At 39.8% G+C, this 17,771-nt stretch overlaps 1 long non-coding RNA gene across 1 annotated transcript; it reads right to left on the bottom strand.

Moving 5' to 3' along the window:
* Positions 1–2,034: 2,034 nt before the first annotated feature.
* On the bottom strand, positions 2,035–11,337 carry LOC131697667 (uncharacterized). The gene is made up of 3 exons (XR_009307434.1): positions 11,291–11,337; positions 8,926–8,952; positions 2,035–2,113 (listed from the first exon to the last, which is right to left on the bottom strand). It is a non-coding gene; the product is annotated as an uncharacterized LOC131697667 (long non-coding RNA).
* Positions 11,338–17,771: the final 6,434 nt, after the last annotated feature.

Here is a 17,771-nt window from a genome sequence, read left to right as displayed (position 1 = left end):
GACAAGAGCAAAAAAGTACTCCGTGGAAGCATCTGCTAAGATGTGTGAGGCCTACAAGGCATATTTCGGCATGCCTGTCGGGGATCAAGACAAACCCTGGGCACCTCATTTCACCTGCGAGCACTGCAAAAAAACTCTGGAAGGTAAGATGGACAATTGTTGCTCGGAATTTTATGTTATAAAATGTGTTAATTTTTTTAATTGTAAAAGTTTTTAATTTTAAAATGTTTTACAATTTTCAATGTTATTGAAAAAATATATAATATATGAAAAATGTTGCGAGAATCTCTTACACATTAGTCATGGGTGAAAAAAATGTATTTTTGTAGGATGGTACAGAGGGGAAAAGAGAGCCATGAAGTTCGCTATCCCAAGAATTTGGCGGGAACCCACTGACCACTCAAGCAACTGCTACTTCTGCATGGTGGACCCTTCCAAGCGGACCGAGTTCTCTGTGGGGAAGAACAACGTCAAGTGGGAGCCACTGGTGGACCCCCGGAAGGTGCTGATGCCACCACTGCACATCAAATTGGGCCTTATGAAACAATTTGTCAGAGCTCTAGATAAGGAGTCGGCAGCCTTCAAGTACCTTCAAGACTTCTTCCCTAAGCTGTCTGAGGCAAAGGTCAAAGCCGGTGTCTTCGTCGGACCACAGATAAAGAAGATCCTGGAGTGCAATGAATTCCCCAAGAAGCTCACTAGTAAGGAGAAAGTGGCTTGGAACAGCTTTGTCGCAGTGGTTCAGGGCTTCCTGGGCAATCACAAGGCCGAAAACTACGTGGAGCTGGTTGAGACTCTGGTGAAGAACTATGGGCTGTAGGATGTCCCTCAAAGTCCATATCCTTGATGCTCATCTTGATAAATTCAAGGAGAACATGGGAGCGTACTCGGAGGAGCAAGGCGAGCGCTTCCACCAGGATATACTGGACTTTGAACGCCGCTACCAAGGACAGTATAACGAGAACATGATAGGAGACTACATTTGGGGGCTGATTCGTGAAAGTGATTTACAGTATAATCGTAAATCTCGAAAAACTACTCACTTCTAAATCTTTTGTAGTCATTTTTGTATTACTTTAGTATAAATACATGTTAATTTGGATTCATATGTTGTTTTTTTCTGACTTTATGTGAACGAAAAGACACAAATTCGCCTGTTTTCTCATTGGAAATAGGTAAATTTCAAAATATCACTGTCCTGGTCACAAAAGCAGAGTTTGTGGGGAATAATAGCCATTTTCTATACTTTTGAGGCATAAGCAATTAGGAAATAACACTTACTACCCAAGAACAAAAATTGTGTTACATAGTGTTAATGTAATCACTACTGCACGGCCATTTCAGTATCAGGGACTGGGACCATCGGGTGTGTGGAAACATTTTCACACTCTCTAGTTCATTGGCAAAGTAAATAGTTGTTTTTAAAAAGAGACACATTCCCTTTGACTTTAGGGCAAACACTACAGTTAATAGAAGTACCTAGATTCATTCTGCATCCATCTCAGCAAAAATAAAACCATGAACTTTGAATACTCCTCTCGGCTGCTGTCTGCCAGCCTTCTTTTGGCATTGTAGTGAACTTTAACTGACCATAATGAATTAATGAACTATTACCTGAACATGAGTGTCACATGAAATAATGGAAACTCAGAATTAATCATTTTTAGCAAAATTGGCAATACGTGACGTACGTTATGTCTAAGTCAATGTGCAGCATGTAATTTCCATTTGAAAAGGAAAGAATAGAACGCTTTTAACGCCAAAATAAATCGTATTTGTTTGTTCCTAGTTTTGAAACATTATGATTTTATCATTTTTGTAATTTCCATCCCATTACAAAAGCAAAGTTAATTAAGAAACAAAAAAACAAACATTTACATATAATTAAATAGTGAAGTCGGTATCTGTTTATTTCCAGTGGTCAGCGACCATTAAATACATAACCAGATAGGAGTTATAGAAATGAATAATAAATCAACAAGCATATCAGCCTCTAGCAAACAAGTAGTAAAGTGAACCAGTACCTGATGTGTCTCTCCCCATCTCACTCGTTTCCCCTCCGCAGACAGGATGAGCCGGCGGTGTGCTGTATCAGGGTCCAGAGCCACATAAACTGTGGAGCAGAGAGGAGAGATTATTATTATTATTATTATTATTATAAAAAGAGAGAGGGGGAGTGGAAAGAGAAAGAGGGGAAGAGGGAGAGTCAGTGCTGTGCTGTATCAGGGTCCAGAGTCACGGAAAAAGGGAATAATAGTAAGAAGAACAAACACGAGTGGAAATAAAGAAATATATCTAGAGATCACCATGACCTGCTGTACATCCACAGTCTGGACAGAATAGCTGCTATTGGGGAGAAGAAGGGGAGATGCATATGTATCTACACACAGACTCCAGTCTGAACTCCTAATAATTTGCATTAAAGAATGTCCGTACCAAGTTTCATCACAATTTGATATCATTTCTAGTATATACCTGTATAGAGGAGGTTCAGGGAGTGGGGTGGGGGGTAAAGAGGAAGAGAACATATAGTGTATACCTTCACCTGGGAGGGAGGAAGAGAGAAAGATTAAAGGGATGCGAGACAGAGAGAGAAGGGTATGAAGAGAGAGAGAGGGGGAGGGTGAGGAAAGAGTGGGGGGAGACACACAGGCTCCAGGTTAAGATACTAGTTCTATATCTAGTACATACCTGCCACCTGGGAGAAGCACCCATGTTAAGATGAGTGGGGAAAAGAGAAGGATAGAAGGAAAAGGGAGAGAGAGGGAGGGAGAAAGAGGGATTTCCAGAATAGATTTAAATGTAATCTGAACCGTTATTTAGCTAAACCACAGACTAACCCCTATTCTTAAATGACAATGTTGATGTGTTTAGAGAGACAGACAGAGTAAAACAAAAGACTTGGGGCTTGAATCTCAAACTACTTCTAATGAACTACATGAGCATCTTTAAGAGAGAGGTAGGGGAAGAGGCAAGGAGGATGGTGAAATAGATAAGGAAGGGGAAGAGAGATGAAGGAGAAAAGGAGAGATGAAGAGGGGGAGATGAGAGGCAGGAGAAGAGACAGAGAGGGAGGACAGTGAAATAGAGAAGGAAGGGGTGTAACACTGTTACATTAAATTGAAAGCGTTAAATGAGAAAAGCAACAAATAAATAAATAAAGTGTAATATCTCTTTAAGAGGAGCCATTGGGCTCCACTACCTTTCCGTTCTGCCTCCAGGTCTATCTACAGGTGGCCAAATTATTAGGAAAACCTGTTTTTTCACATTTTTTTCCTTTATTAAGGTCAGGTGGTGATCGGGGAGGGGGTGTGTTTGTTCTGTGTTTGGTAACAAAGTTAGGTTTCTGGCTTCTCTGATTTTAACCAAATTCATCTACTAAATAAAAGTTTATAAGGTCCTTTTCAGAAAAAGAAAGTATTAAAAGTACTAAAAACACGTTTTAAAGAATAGTTTGCTGACAATCCTCCTCCTTTTTCTGTTGGATTACGAATACTTTTGTTGTTTTTTGTTGGAGTTTTCCTGGGTTTGTTTTGGATGGCCAGCAACCCCAAGAATTTTCTACACTAACAGCTTCCCCAGACCTGGTGAGATCTAACCAATCTTTTTTTTCAAGATTTTGGATTATTTTTGTTTTTTATTGTTTTTTCTTGTTTTTCAATTTGAGGAGCTACAGCAATTTGACTATTCTGTTCGGGACTGTGTGTATATTTGTGGGGTGTTGGTTTGGGGTTATTTTTGGTCACTTGTAAATGTTATATCTACATCGTTAATGTCCAGAATCTATTTCTTTTCTGACAGAATTCCATAAATTTTGGGAAACTGTTACAGAATTTGGTGGCCCGTACAGGGACCCAGTTGATGCAAGTATTCAATATAACAGGTGTGTTGTTCAGATATGGCTACTGGAAGAGCCAGATACCCTTGAACTTCAGTCCTTTCAATTGCCATTAGATTTCACAGCTGATCAATTTGTTATTCGTAGAGATCAGGTATGTGATCTTGTGACTAGCTTGGATGATTTGTATATTACTGACCCTGAGCCTGAAATTAATAATGACCTTGAACCAGATCTGCCTTCTCCCCCTACTGAAGCTGAAAGCATGCTTAATTTACCCAGTATTCGTGATATCTATGATCAACTTCATTCTCGATTAGGTAGTGTTGAGACTCAAGTAAAAGCCCTAAATATTAGTTCTATCAGACAAGATAATTTGCTTAGATATTATGTGGATCGGAAATGTACAAGATTGGAGCAAGAATTTAATTTGGCTTTTCAAAAATTACAACAGTCTATAGTTGATTGTTTACAACACCATGACCAGCAAATAGAAGCCAGATTTAATGGCAGGGCCAACAAAGCAAGTACTCCTAACAAGCCTAACGCCCCTACTGTGAGCTTTCAGGAAGCAAGACCATTAAGCCAAGCGCGAACTGCGTGTGACAGGGTGTTCACAGCGCCTCCCAGAGGAAGATGCACCAATTACCATCACAAACTTCCAGTGGAACTAGAGTTTCCTAGTTTTAGCGGTGTTGGTGAAGATGACCCTGTGTCATACGTTGAACGCTGTGAAGAATTTTTTGGCACTCTCAACACGGTTCTGAAGGAGATAGCTAAAGATTGGTGGAGGGCTGAGCCAAGCTTCAATAGCCTCACGGACTCAATTTAAGCATGCCTTTATGAAATCATTTTTGTCTACACTGCTGCTGTACCCTTGAGCAAGGTCCTTTACCTAGATTGCTCCAGTAAAAACCCAACTGTATAAATGGGTAATTGTATGTAAAAATAATGTGTAAAAAGTAATGTAATTGTATTTAAAAATAATGTGATATCTTGTAACAATTGTACCTCGCCCTGGATAAGTGTGTCTCCTAAGAAATAAATAATAAATAATAAATAATAAATTGGCAAGCAATTTGAGAGATACTGTGACCACTGTTGACGAACTGGTTAGGATTGGAACGTTAATTGAAAATGACTGGGCTGTTCAAAAGGGGTATTGGGCCAAAATAAATGTCAATAATAAAAATGAATCTAGTAGAGTGAAAAAACAAGCAGCTCTGTTACCAACGTCAGGAGGAAGCAAAACCCCTCTGGGAAGAGGTAATATCAGCTCGTTGCAGCCTGAAGGACCTGACTCTACCTCCACCTTCCCCATGATCAAGCATGTTGTTCCTGTAGGAGTGAGAAGAGTAGAGTGCCGGGCTTTGCTGAATACTGGTTGCTCTTATACCCTGATGCAAGAGTCGCTATGGAAACACATTCAAAAACCTCAAGAAAGCCTTGCACCATGTACGGAGTGTACATTTGTCCTAGCAGATGGACAAAGTCATAAAGCTGTCGGATGTGTCCAACTTGTGTACTCTCTGCATGAAGAGCTTTGGACTCTGATGACCTACATCATGAGGGATTCACACTTGGCATTCTCTCTCATTATAGGTCTGGATTTCCTGAAGAGAACTGGAATTTCGATTGATTTTAAGAAGGGGATGTATGGCATGAAGCATGACCAGGGATCGCGATTTTATCATTTTTTACAGGACTCTGTGGGATGGCAGGAACAGAAACTTGAGAAATCATCCACTTTCATTGGACTGTATTTGTCTATGCCTGAGTCAGCAGGTTTGCTGAGATCCTCGGTGGTCGAAGCCACAATTCAAGCTGTGGTTGAGAAAGCTGAAACATCTGTGTCAGGAAAATAGCAACTTAGTACCCTGTTACATCACTGGCCTAGGGTATGTACTGGTCACTTGGGGTTAACCAACATAGTGACACATAAGATCATTACCAATGATAACGTCCCTGTGCGGCAGAAGATTTTTAGGGTCTCTCTTTCAAAACGTAATTTCATCGAGGAACACATTCGTGACATGCTGAACAGAGGCATCATCCAGCCTTCACAATCTCCCTGGGGCACACTTGTAGTGCTTACGAAGAAAAGAGACGGCAACACTCGTTTTTGTGTTGACTACAGGGGCATAAATGCAAAAACTAGTCTCTGAATGGAGCACAGGTATTCACTTCTCTCAATCTAAAGAGTGGATATTGGCAAGTCGGCATGGATCCTCCCAGCATACAGAAAACTGCCTTTGTAACACTTTGGCAAAGTGCCCACCCCTTTGTATTTATTATGTTTTCATTATCATCATTATTATTAATATTATTATTATTATTATTATTATTATTATTATATTGTATTTTTATGCAGGTGGACGAAGCCGTCCATCTTATTTATTATTTGAGATGATGCCGAAAAGCCGTGCGTTTCTATTTTGTTTATTTATTTAAAAACCTCGTGCAGACGGTGACCACCTCCTGAGTTAATTCATTGATTAATTGTTGCTAATTGGGAGATGGTCACCTGTATAAAAACCAGCAGCTTTCTGCGCTCGGGGGAGGTGAGAGGAGAGACTGAGCGAATGCTATCGACCAGAGAAAAAGGTACTTGTTACGGAAAAAACATATTAGTTAGTGTCTGTTTTTTTGGTGCTTGTTTGGCAAATGCACCCTTTATTTTCTGTGTTTTGTTTAACTGTTTGTTTTTGATTGTTTTAATTTAATAAAAATACTGAGCGCCAATGCGCCCGTTTTGTTGTTGCACTCCATCCTGGTCCGTGACGTCACCACCCACATGCCACTCAAGCCCACCTGTTCACAAACACCCTCTAGTTTGTATGAATTCAAAGTCATGACCTTTCGTCTGAAACGCAGCAGCGACCTTTCACAGGCTTATGGAAGCTGTGCTGGCTGGCTTGAAAGGGAAGATCTGTTTCGTATATATAGATGATATAATCATCTATTCAAAGACTGAATCACAACATCTTCAGGACCTTGCAGCTGTGTTTCAAAGACTGCAGACCTCAAATTTAACCTTAATCTGGGGAAGTGTCATCTACTACAACATAAAATCCAATTCCTTGGGCATGTAATTTCCAGTGAAGGCATTAAGATGGACAACCAGAAGGTGGAAGCCATCGAATCCTTTCCTACTCCTCGCTCCTTAAAGGAGGTACAGAGGTTTTTGGGCATGACCGGATGGTACCATCGATTTATTCCTGGGTTCGCAGAAAGATCTGCTCCCCTGAATGCTCCCAAGAAGAAATGAGCTAAGTGGATTTGGTCTCCCGAGTGTCAAGCTGCTTTTGAAGATCTAAAACATGCCTTATTCTTTTCTCCAGTTCTACAGCATCCTGACTGCAATCAACTCTTCCGTGTCCATACCGATGCCAGTCATATTGGCCTGAGAGCAGTTTTGACCTGGCATACGCTTCCAGATTGTTAAATCCTGCTGAGATTAACTATTCTGTTTCAGAGAAGGAATGTCTTGCAGTTGTTTGGGCTGTGGAGAAATGGCGTCCACTGCTGGAGGGAACAAAGTTTGAGGTTATTACAGACCATGCTGCTCTTGTTTGGGCTTTCAACAATCCCAAGCCTACTTCTCGTCTGATTCTGTGGACTATCCGACTTCAAGACTTTGACTTTTCTGTTGTATACAGGAAGGGGAAATTCAGCACCGTTCCTGATGTGCTATCACATGCTCCAGTTGAATTAGATAGATTAGCTGCTGCCTGCATTAAAGAGAAGTCCGATTCATTCTTACTGGCCGCAAGTTCGGAAGGATGTCTGGGAATACACCAAAAGCTGCATAATCTGTCAACAGTTCAAGCCAGTCTGCCTGAAACCTGCTGGAATGCTTCAATCAACATCTGCAAAGGAACCTGGGGAGATGCTTGGGGTCGATTTGATGGGTCCTTTCCCACGTAGCAAACAACGCCATCAATATCTTTTTGTCGTAGTAAACTACTGCAGCAAGTGGGTTTGAAAGCTTTAAAAGGAGAAAAGCAACAAATAAATAATGTGTAATATCCCTTTAAGAGGAGCCATTGGACTCCAGTACCTTTCCGTTCTGCCTCCAGGTCTATCTACAGGTGGCCAAATTATTAGGAAAACCTGTTTTTCCACATTTTCAGGTGGTCATCGGGGGGGGGGGGGGGGGTGTTTGTTCTGTGTTTGGTTTTGGATGGACAGCAACCCCAAGGATTTTCTACACTCAGCTTCCCCAGACCTGGTGAGATCTTTTTATTTTTAGATTTTGGATTATTTTTGGTTTTTTTTCTTGTTTTTCAATTTGAGGAACTACAGCAACTTGACTATTCTGTTCGGGACTGTGTATATATTTGTGGGGTGTTGGTTTGGGGTTATTTTTGGTCACTTGTAAATGTTATATCTACATCATTAATGTTTCTGTACAATACACTTGTTTGTTGGCTAATTGAAGTCGATCCAGAATCTTTTCTGAGAGTATTCTATAAATTTTGGAAACCGTTACAGGGGAAGAGACATGATGGAGAAAAGGAGAGATGAAGAGGGGGAGAAGAGAGATGGGGAGAGGACTGGCAGGGGAAGGACAGTAGAATAGAGAAGGAAGGGGAAGAGAGATGAGGAAGAAAAGGAGAGATGAAGAGTGGAAAGGAAAGGGGGTACGTAGAGGCAGGAGAAGAGAGGGAGAGGGAGGACAGTGAAATAGAGAAGGGGAGTGATGATGGAGAAAAGGAGAGATGAAGAGGATAAGGCAGTACAGAAAATGAGAAGGGTGCAATAGAAAGGGAGAGGGGAAGGGTGAAAGTAAGATGGGAAGCAGAGAGAGAGAGGGGAGAACATGGCTTTAAATAAACTGTAGAGCAGAGAGGAGACAATAATGGTATGTCCACTGTCAATGTAGTGCTGTCCCTCTGTACTAGAGAAAAATGTTATAACAAAAATCAATCAGAAATATCAGACTTCAGCAACACAAAGTAGAATTAAAGAGTGCCTGATGCCTTGTACTGCCAGACTAGAAAAAAATGAAAGAAAAATAGATTAAGAATTATTAAGAGTAGAATGCAAAACTTGAAAATCAACAAAACTATAGTGGTGAGAAATACCTGAATCAGGGATGCATCTCCCAGCACCTGTGTAAAGAGATAAAGGCAGGGTTGGCAAAGAACTGAATCAATATTCAAGCCCAAAGTACAGATGAATCTCTTTAAAAAGATCCAGTATCACAGTCTAAACTTCATAGTGTTGTTCATGCATTCGTTTTCAGTTATTAACAAAGTTACCTTGCCTGTAAAAGTTCCCATGCTGTGTTTTGTTTGTGAAAGTTCCCATGCTGTGTTTTGCTTGTAAAAGTTCCATGCTGTGTTTAGCTTGTAAAAGTTCCATGCTGTGTTTTGCTTGTAAAAGTTCCCATGCTGTGTTTTGCCTGTAAAAGTTCCCATGCTCCCCAGTAATGTTGTTGAAGCTGACACCCTGGGATCCTTCAAGAAGCTGCTTGATGAGATTCTGGGATCAATAAGCTACTAACAACCAAACGAGCAAGATGGGCTGAATAGCCTCCTCTCGTTTGTAAACTTTATTATGTTCTAATGCTGTGTTTTGCTTGTAAAAGTTCCCATGCTGTGTTTTGTGATTCTCTCATTTCCCATTTCAGAGACCTGCCTCCTTGTTGGGTTCCCTGAGTGAATCCTTTGTGCATTTTCAATTTCCATCCCAGAAATACAATTCTAGCCATCAAAGTGCAACTTGAAATAACGTCGACTTGTGTTCAAAAGACAGCAGGAATCAAGATGAACCTGCCCCACTCAGAAGAAGTGACCTGTCACTCAAATACTGCCTCCTTGTTATTGGAGGAGAACGACACTCGGGCTAGCGTTGTTCTAAAATGACTAGGGACAATACCATTACTGAGAATCATGTTTATTATAAAATATTGCTAATTATTTATGAAGAGATGCCTTCTCAAGACAGGTGGTCCTGACCACAGTCAAGAATAAAAGGATAAATACAGACAAAATAAAATATAACTAGAGTTGTGAGCAACTTTACGGCTTCCAAGCAGGTATTGTGAAATGTAAGCACATTGGTTATTATTAATGAAGTGTTATCATCACAACTGTGCTAACTGTGTCAGTTTTGGCCCACATATTGGAATTATTGGTTAGTAGGCAATTTAAATTTTATTTGGATGCACACAAAATTCTAAATAGTATGCAGTCATACAGACTTTGAAAATAATGCATATAAGAGGCTAACATTGTTCTAAATTCTAGATCACTCTTTGTTTGAGTTTGTGTGCGTGTGTGTGTGAGCGTGCGTGAGCATGTGGTGCCCTATTCTTCATTCTGCAATATAAAATAAAGTCTACAGCATGTATTGGTTTTTGTATATCTTAATGCCACTATCATTTAATGTGTATTTTTTGTAAAGCACTAGAAAGTGATAATAGTGTAATGATTGACTATCAGGGGTGCCTGGCAAATACACAATTCACCATATTTAATTGTCAGCAAACCGCTATTAGGACATAACATGTGCACGATTCATGAGTAACTCAAATCCTATGTCGAGGAATTATAAACAGGACAGAGGAGAGAAGAAGCTGGAACAGAACCCAGAGAGACAGTACAAATTGAGCAGTTATTGTGCTCTGCAGGTAATAGACCTTCTCGAGAGTTGGCTCAAATACAGAACAAATCATTTCATAATAAATCACATCCAAAGTTATATTATAGCACTCAATAGTTAACCATCTGGCCCAACAAACATTATATCCGGCTGAATCAAAAACATCATATTGCACACTTGATAAACTCATTATAGTTTGCACATAAATAGTCATTATTGCACATCAATAGTAGCCCAGTTATATTGCACATCTTAAGCATGTATATTACACATAAGCGAGTTACATTGCACACCTTGGTTAAGCATGTCTATTGTGATCAGTGAAAAAAAAAACCTCCATACGTCTTTTAAATACACTGGCTGCTTCGCTGCCACCTATTGAGGATTTGCGATTGTGGTTTTATCAGTTTAGTCTTAATTATAACTATGAATGTATTTATGAAATAAAAAAGATAATAACATAGACTCCGTATCAGTACAGTATACCCATTCACTTGAATTCCATATGTAGATACTACTGAATCAGAGACGATTTATTTGTAAACACAGCCATATAAATACAACTTAATATAATTAAAATAAAAGGTAGAACGTAACTGACGCCTGTTATATATTAACATTCTGCCGAAATTATACTCATGGTAGCTTTAAAAAAACAAATTTGTTCATAAGTTTTACCAACTGCATATAACTTTTATTTCGAGACTTTGAATTTTCCCATTGACTTGTCAACACATTGTGGCGGTAGGTTTATAATAGAAACACTTTAAAACACACAAATAACCAAACAAATATCATATTAAACATCATTTATATATTGATATGAGTAGTCTGTCAGCCTACCTAAGAGTAGATCCTGTAGCTGCCACAGCTAGGGTTGCCACCTTTGAGATACGAAAATACCGGACGCCCCATCCCCCTCCTATTGTCTACCTCTTCATTTGTCTCTGCCATTGTGACTAACGTTACAGTATGCTACTTAATAGTTTCGCACTTAACGTTACAGTATGCTACTTAATAGTTTCGCACTTAACGTTACAGTATGCTACTTAATAGTTTCGCGCTTCTTCATTCAAAGGGCTGTCAAAAACACACAGCGGTGAGCACACAAGAAAAACAGAACGGTACAGCGTTTGGTGGCTTACGTTGTTACCTCAATTCTTTCTGGTGCATTTACACACCGCTGTGTTCTAGTATTTGAATTTCACTCATACAAGCACAACATGTTATATAAAATCGTTTATTGTAACACATTTTTTAAGAACATATCTGTGGCGCTGTGGTCATAAAATGAAAGGAGGTATGACACAGGCCCGGTTTTTGGGATGGAACCGCATAACAGTCTCGCGTTTTGATTGGTCCATGTCTGTCACATGAATATGTCGTCACACGAGTGGAAAAGCGTGCAGGCATTTTTAACATTGTGATCAGATAGACTAGAGTGATCTGCTTTCCACAACCTTACCGTTAAAATATAATGTGGTATTACACTGTACTGATATTACAAACTATGAGGAATTACTTTATATAAATTATCATGTTATGCAAGAAAGTAGAATTGGCTTTCTGTGGTGATGTACTTTTTTCTAGCATATATCTATAATCGTTTTTGCGATATATTTTAATATAAAACATATATACGCTATTGCAGTTTTGTTACAGGATACATTAGTTTATCTCTAATGTAATCACAGTTTTACATATAGACTGCCCCTGTTTTCATTTACGTCGCAAATTCTGGGCCGCTTTACTTTTCAGATAATGTCCCAAATTCTGGGCTGATTTGGTTTGCAGATAACATCCCAAATTCTGGGCCGCTTTGGTTTTTAGATAACGTCCCAAATTCTGGGCCGCTTTGGTTTTTAGATAACGTCCCAAATTCTGGGCCGCTTTGGTTTTTAGATAACGTCCCAAATTCTGGGCCGCTTTGATAACATCCCAATTTCTGGGCTGCTCTGGTTTTCAGATAACGTTCCGAATTCTGCATTTTCGAATTCAGGCCAGTTTTTGAGATATTCTGCTTAGCTGACAGCCGAGTTTCTAAGTCATGCATGCACAGTTTACCATAAACTGGACCGTTAATTCATTTAAGAGTACATGAATCAAAGTTAATGTATTTTTTACTCTCCTCAGAAAACATTTAGGAACATGGTATACCAAAAAAAAGGTCATCTCATTTGCTTATGTAATGTCCATCAATATATAGTGAGGCATAGGGGTTTATCAGAACTTCTGGGTTTAAGAGACCAGTGCCCTTCAACAACTTCAAATAAATCCTATTGTATTGTATTAGTCAGCATTTCCCTTATCTATTCCTGATCATTTATACTGTAGGTAAGGGGTTTTCAGCCTTTTTTTGAAACTGTACCCCTTCTATCTGGAGGTTTCAGCTCGAGTACCCCTTTACAATTTTCGCTCAACTGAATGGTACCTCAGTTACAATAAAATGGAGAATAATCTGATGAGCCCCCCCCCCCCAGTTTATTTAATAAATCTGGGTGACAAACTGCTGGTTTAGGACAGAACAACAAACAGTAAGCTTAATTCTTAAAACTTTTAACTACAAGTATTTGGGTGCACAGAATTAAAAAGACAAGTATTGGGTTAGGAGCACACCTATTTTTTTGTAACTTTGACGGCCTTTTGTAAAAGTTTGAAGGCCTTTTGATACCCAGCATACACTGCAATACCCAGCAAAGTTATACACTGATATTCTGATAGCACAGCAATTCAAATTAAGTTTGTAATTGGTTGTGTTCCTCAAATACACAATAAAAAGTGATATTTATAGGGTATACAGTTATACAGCGATACAGTGGTTTCATACATCTAAGAACAGGTACTGCGAGCATCTGGATTCATACTCAGAGGTACTCTGTAGCCTCCTGGGACATTCTCAGCTTGTTTGACACCCTCTTGTAGTTGCCCGTTTCTGCATATAAAGCAAAATGCTGTTTGTCAATCTCTTTTTTTTCTTATAAATCAGTCTTTGCAGGAAACATTCCAAAAACACTTGAATCAGTTAGGGACTACCAGTCTGACACTACAGGCCTTTAAATTGCAGTACCAATTTGCAAGTTGCTAAGTGGTTGCGTTCCTCAAATTTGCACTGCAAAGTGATATCTTAAAGAATAGGGTATATAGTGCTTTTTTTCACCTCCCCTCGCTTTTGGTGCAAAACTGTGCTCCGATACACTCAGGCTGATACTGTGATCACAAAACACTTGGAATGGACTTAAATTGGTGCTTCTGTACTCTTTTTAGATGCACAACAATCTTAGCTAAAGAAAATGGGTTCCTTCGAGTTCGTAAGACCCACGACCGCCATTAGCTGAGCCTTACCCCGATGGTGTTTTTATAATGGGATTTGCCATAGGGAAGGGGGTGGTCTCTTATCGTACCCGTATCTCCACGACCCCTGGGCCAACAAACTCAGAAGGACATTCTTTGCGTGCACAAGAGTCTTAGCTAAAGAAAGACATCGGCCACGGGTTCATACGCCACCCCACCGCCAGATGGTGGGCGTTGCCCCAAAGGTGTTTTATAATGGGATTTCCCATAGACATTTTTCAGGGTGCTGTATCTCGGGTTCCGGGGGTCCCCAAGACTTGAAAATCGGTATGGAGGTCCACCTCGGGGCCCCTGTCGATCCCTCCAAGTGATGTGTCCCCAGCTAGAAAGGACACCAGTTTAGACTTTTTTTGCCAACCTGGAGCTCAAAAGCTATTGGAAATGCAACCTTGACATGCCATCATGCTGAAAATGTGAAAATTTGTTGAAAATGTAGCATTTGAAAACGGGTGGCTCCCTGTGAAAGAGGGCCCCCAAACATGACCCTAGGAAGTTCAACCCGATTTCTAGGCCCCAGGGTCATGGAGATATGACCCCGAAAAGGGTAGTTTTTGGACATTTTTGACAGGGCGTATCTCGGGTTCTGTGGGGGTTAGGAACTTGATTTTTTTTTTGTGTTGGGGCCCCATGGGGCCCCGCACAAGGAGTCACCATTTTCATGGTTCAAATGCCAGGACGGCTTGGCAAAGTGAATTTTTTCGTCATGACATGAGTTTTTGGGTGAACCACCACACCTTTTTAGGGGGTGGTTTGGGGTGCGCCCAGAATTTGGGATGTTATCTAAAAACCAAGGCGGCCCAGAATTTTGGACGTTATCTAAAAACCAAGGCGGCCCAGAATTTGGGACGTTATCTAAAAACCAAAGCGGCCCAGAATTTGGGACATTATCTGAAAAGCAAAGCGCCCCAGAATTTGGGACGTAAATGAAAACAGGGGCAGTCTATATGTAAAACTGTGATTACATTAGAGATAAACGAATGTATCCTGTAACAAAACTGCAATAGCGTATATGTTTTATATTAAAATATATCGCAAAAACGATTAAGGATATATGCTACTTGAAAGAAAAAAGTACATCACCACAGAAAGCCAATTCTTACATTCGTGCACAACATGATAATTTATATAAAGTAATTCCTCATAGTTTGTAATATCAGTACAGTGTAATACCACATTATATTTTAATGGTAAGGTTGTGGAAAGCATATCACTCTCTCTATCTGATCACAATGTTAAAATGCCTGCACGCTTTTCCACTCGTGTGACGACATATTCATGTGACAGACATGGACCAATCAAAACGCGAGACTGTTATGCGGTTCCATCCCAAAAACCGGGCCTGTGTCATACCTCAATGAAAGAGAGCGAGTGTTATCCAATGCTAACGCGTCTTTATTGTTTCTTACGTTCTCTCTAGTTACAAGGGCGCATGCTTATACAAAACAACATAGCTTTATTAACTGCTATTACAAGAACAATAGCAACCCATCACATCTCCCCTCTTAAATAAGCTTTTATTTTGAACTAGCTAACTAAGGGCAATGGGTAGACAGCCATAAACCCTTTTGGGAAGGACAGGGATTATTCTGCCCATTAAATCCTTTCCCAATGTAGATATCTAAGCGTTGAACTGGTTTAACAATACGTATAGATCTGGTGGTTATGAATTCTTCTGGAACTGGTCTTGGTGAGTCTAGTGTCCTTTCTGCTGTTGCTTTCTTGTGCTGTTTCAGCTCTCCGTGGTGATAAGCTACTGCTACTTTGTATCTCTTCTGGAATTGCATGTTCTTTAATTGTCAGAGAACATTCTCTCTCTTTATTCACAAGGTGAATATGTCTCCTGTTCCTCCTCGGGGTGTCTCCCCGCTCTGTCTGGACGATATATGAGCGTGGTGTTGTACATCTGCCTCGGACAATTCCAGTTGTTTTCCATTCTCTTTCACCATCAGTCTTCACTCGAACTCTATCCCTGATGCTCAGCTGTGGAAGTGGTCTTGTAGAATGTTTTCTATTGTAGTACTTTTCATAACTCTGTTTTGGTGATATTATTATTTATTTCTTAGCAGACGCCCTTATCCAGGGCGACTTACAATTGTTACAAGATGCTGCCACTCCACACTATCCCTCAACATGTATAGCAATTTTCAGAACTCTGCAGTAAGTTGTTTCCGATACACAGGCGTTTTGACAAATTCTGCAAAATCCAATATGGCTGCCGAACCATGTGACTTGCGCAAATTTGCTGAATATCACCGACTATCATCCATAGGCATCTACCAGTGTACCGAATTTCGTGAGTTTTTGAGCATGTTTTGGCAGTAAAAATAATAATAATAATAATAATAATAATAATAATAATAATAATAATAATAATAACGAGTTGCTAGCAACTATAAAGGCTTCCTTCCATCCAGGCAGTTATCGTGAAATTTAAGCACATTGGTTTTTATAGGTGAAACGTTATCATCACAACTGTGCTATCTGTCAATTTTGGCACAAATATGAGAAGACTTTTGAAAATAGCCCCAAATTTTCATAAAATCCAAGATGGCTGCCACACCATGTGACCAAAGGCCGCCATATTGACCATGGCACAACATCCCATAGTCCTCTACATCCGTGTCAAATTTCGTGCATTTTGGTGTAGCCGATAAGAAGTTATAAGTTTTATAGCCAGTTGCGTATGTTGATGATGTCATGCATCACCTTTTGACCTTTAGGAGAGGTCAGAGGTCATAGGCGATGACATTTTTCATAGAGCACATATTACTTCCTATACGTGTTCCATTATAACTATGACCCTGTCGGCACGCCCTAGGAGTTAAAATTTCAACGTAAATTGCAATATGGCCGCCGCACCGTATGAGCAATCTGTTTCAAACTTCAGCAGTTATTACTTTCCAATGGTCTGTACAATTGTGTTGACATTGAAGAGCATAAGTGCAATGGTGTTCTTGTTATAGGTTGTAAGTTTTTTTTACATTTATCAATATGGCCGCCAAACCATGTGACCAAAATATGTCATTTTCATATCACCAGTACTTTACGTGAGTCTCTCTGGTCATATAAAGTTTCATGACTGTAGTGTATTGCACCTTGGATTTATGCACGAATGTATGAAAATAGAGCCGTCGTGAAAAAGCGTGGATTTTACAAAGGGTAGAAAGGACCTGGTCATGAACATGCGTGCCAATTTAGGTGTCAATTGACGTTGCGGTTTAAGACAAGAAGATTGTTGAATATTTGGCGCCAATCCAGCGTAGCGGGCAAAGTAATTGTTCAATCGACCTCGATTGAACATATGTTTTTTATAGGCCATTGCTGCACTATCTGCTGCCATTGTCATAGTTCCACCTTAAGTTGTTTTTAACGGCAAGAGTTTTGAAAAATTCCCAAAGTTTCCACGAGATTCAAGATGGCGGTCGAACCATGTGACTTTTTCATTCGGGGACGCCAGTCTGGTTGTCCAGCCATAGGCATCTACTTACGTATGCATTTTCATAACTCTGCAATGTTGTTTGTGCGGAAAAATAATAATAATAATAATAATAATAATAATAATAATAATAATAATAATAATAATAATAATAATAATAAACACAGCAATAACAATAGGCTTCCCAGCCTTTGGTTTGGAAGCCTAATAACTAATAACTGCCTAAGGCAGCAGCTTTATGACATTACTGATTAAAGGGTTCTTTTTAATACTTTAGATTGAAGAATCAAAGAATAAGGATTATGAGTCCAATATCTCTAAACAGTAGATCTTTATCATCCAGAAAACAAAAAAATAAAATATAACGCATGAACCCAGTATAGCATCTTAGGACACAGGTCAATGTGAAGGGCACTGTTAGAGTTTGCAAGAAGGATTCTTAAAGAGCGAATCAGAAAGTTTCCACCTCCATTTTCAGCGCTGTAAAGCAGCGGTTCTCAAACTGGGGGGCCGCAGACTGTAACCTGGGGGGCGCGA

This window comes from Acipenser ruthenus, chromosome 16, assembly GCF_902713425.1.
Source record: "Acipenser ruthenus chromosome 16, fAciRut3.2 maternal haplotype, whole genome shotgun sequence".
Classification (NCBI taxonomy): domain Eukaryota; kingdom Metazoa; phylum Chordata; class Actinopteri; order Acipenseriformes; family Acipenseridae; genus Acipenser; species Acipenser ruthenus.
Note: the sequence above shows the minus strand (reverse complement) of the source record. Positions and strands in the feature narration are given on the sequence as shown.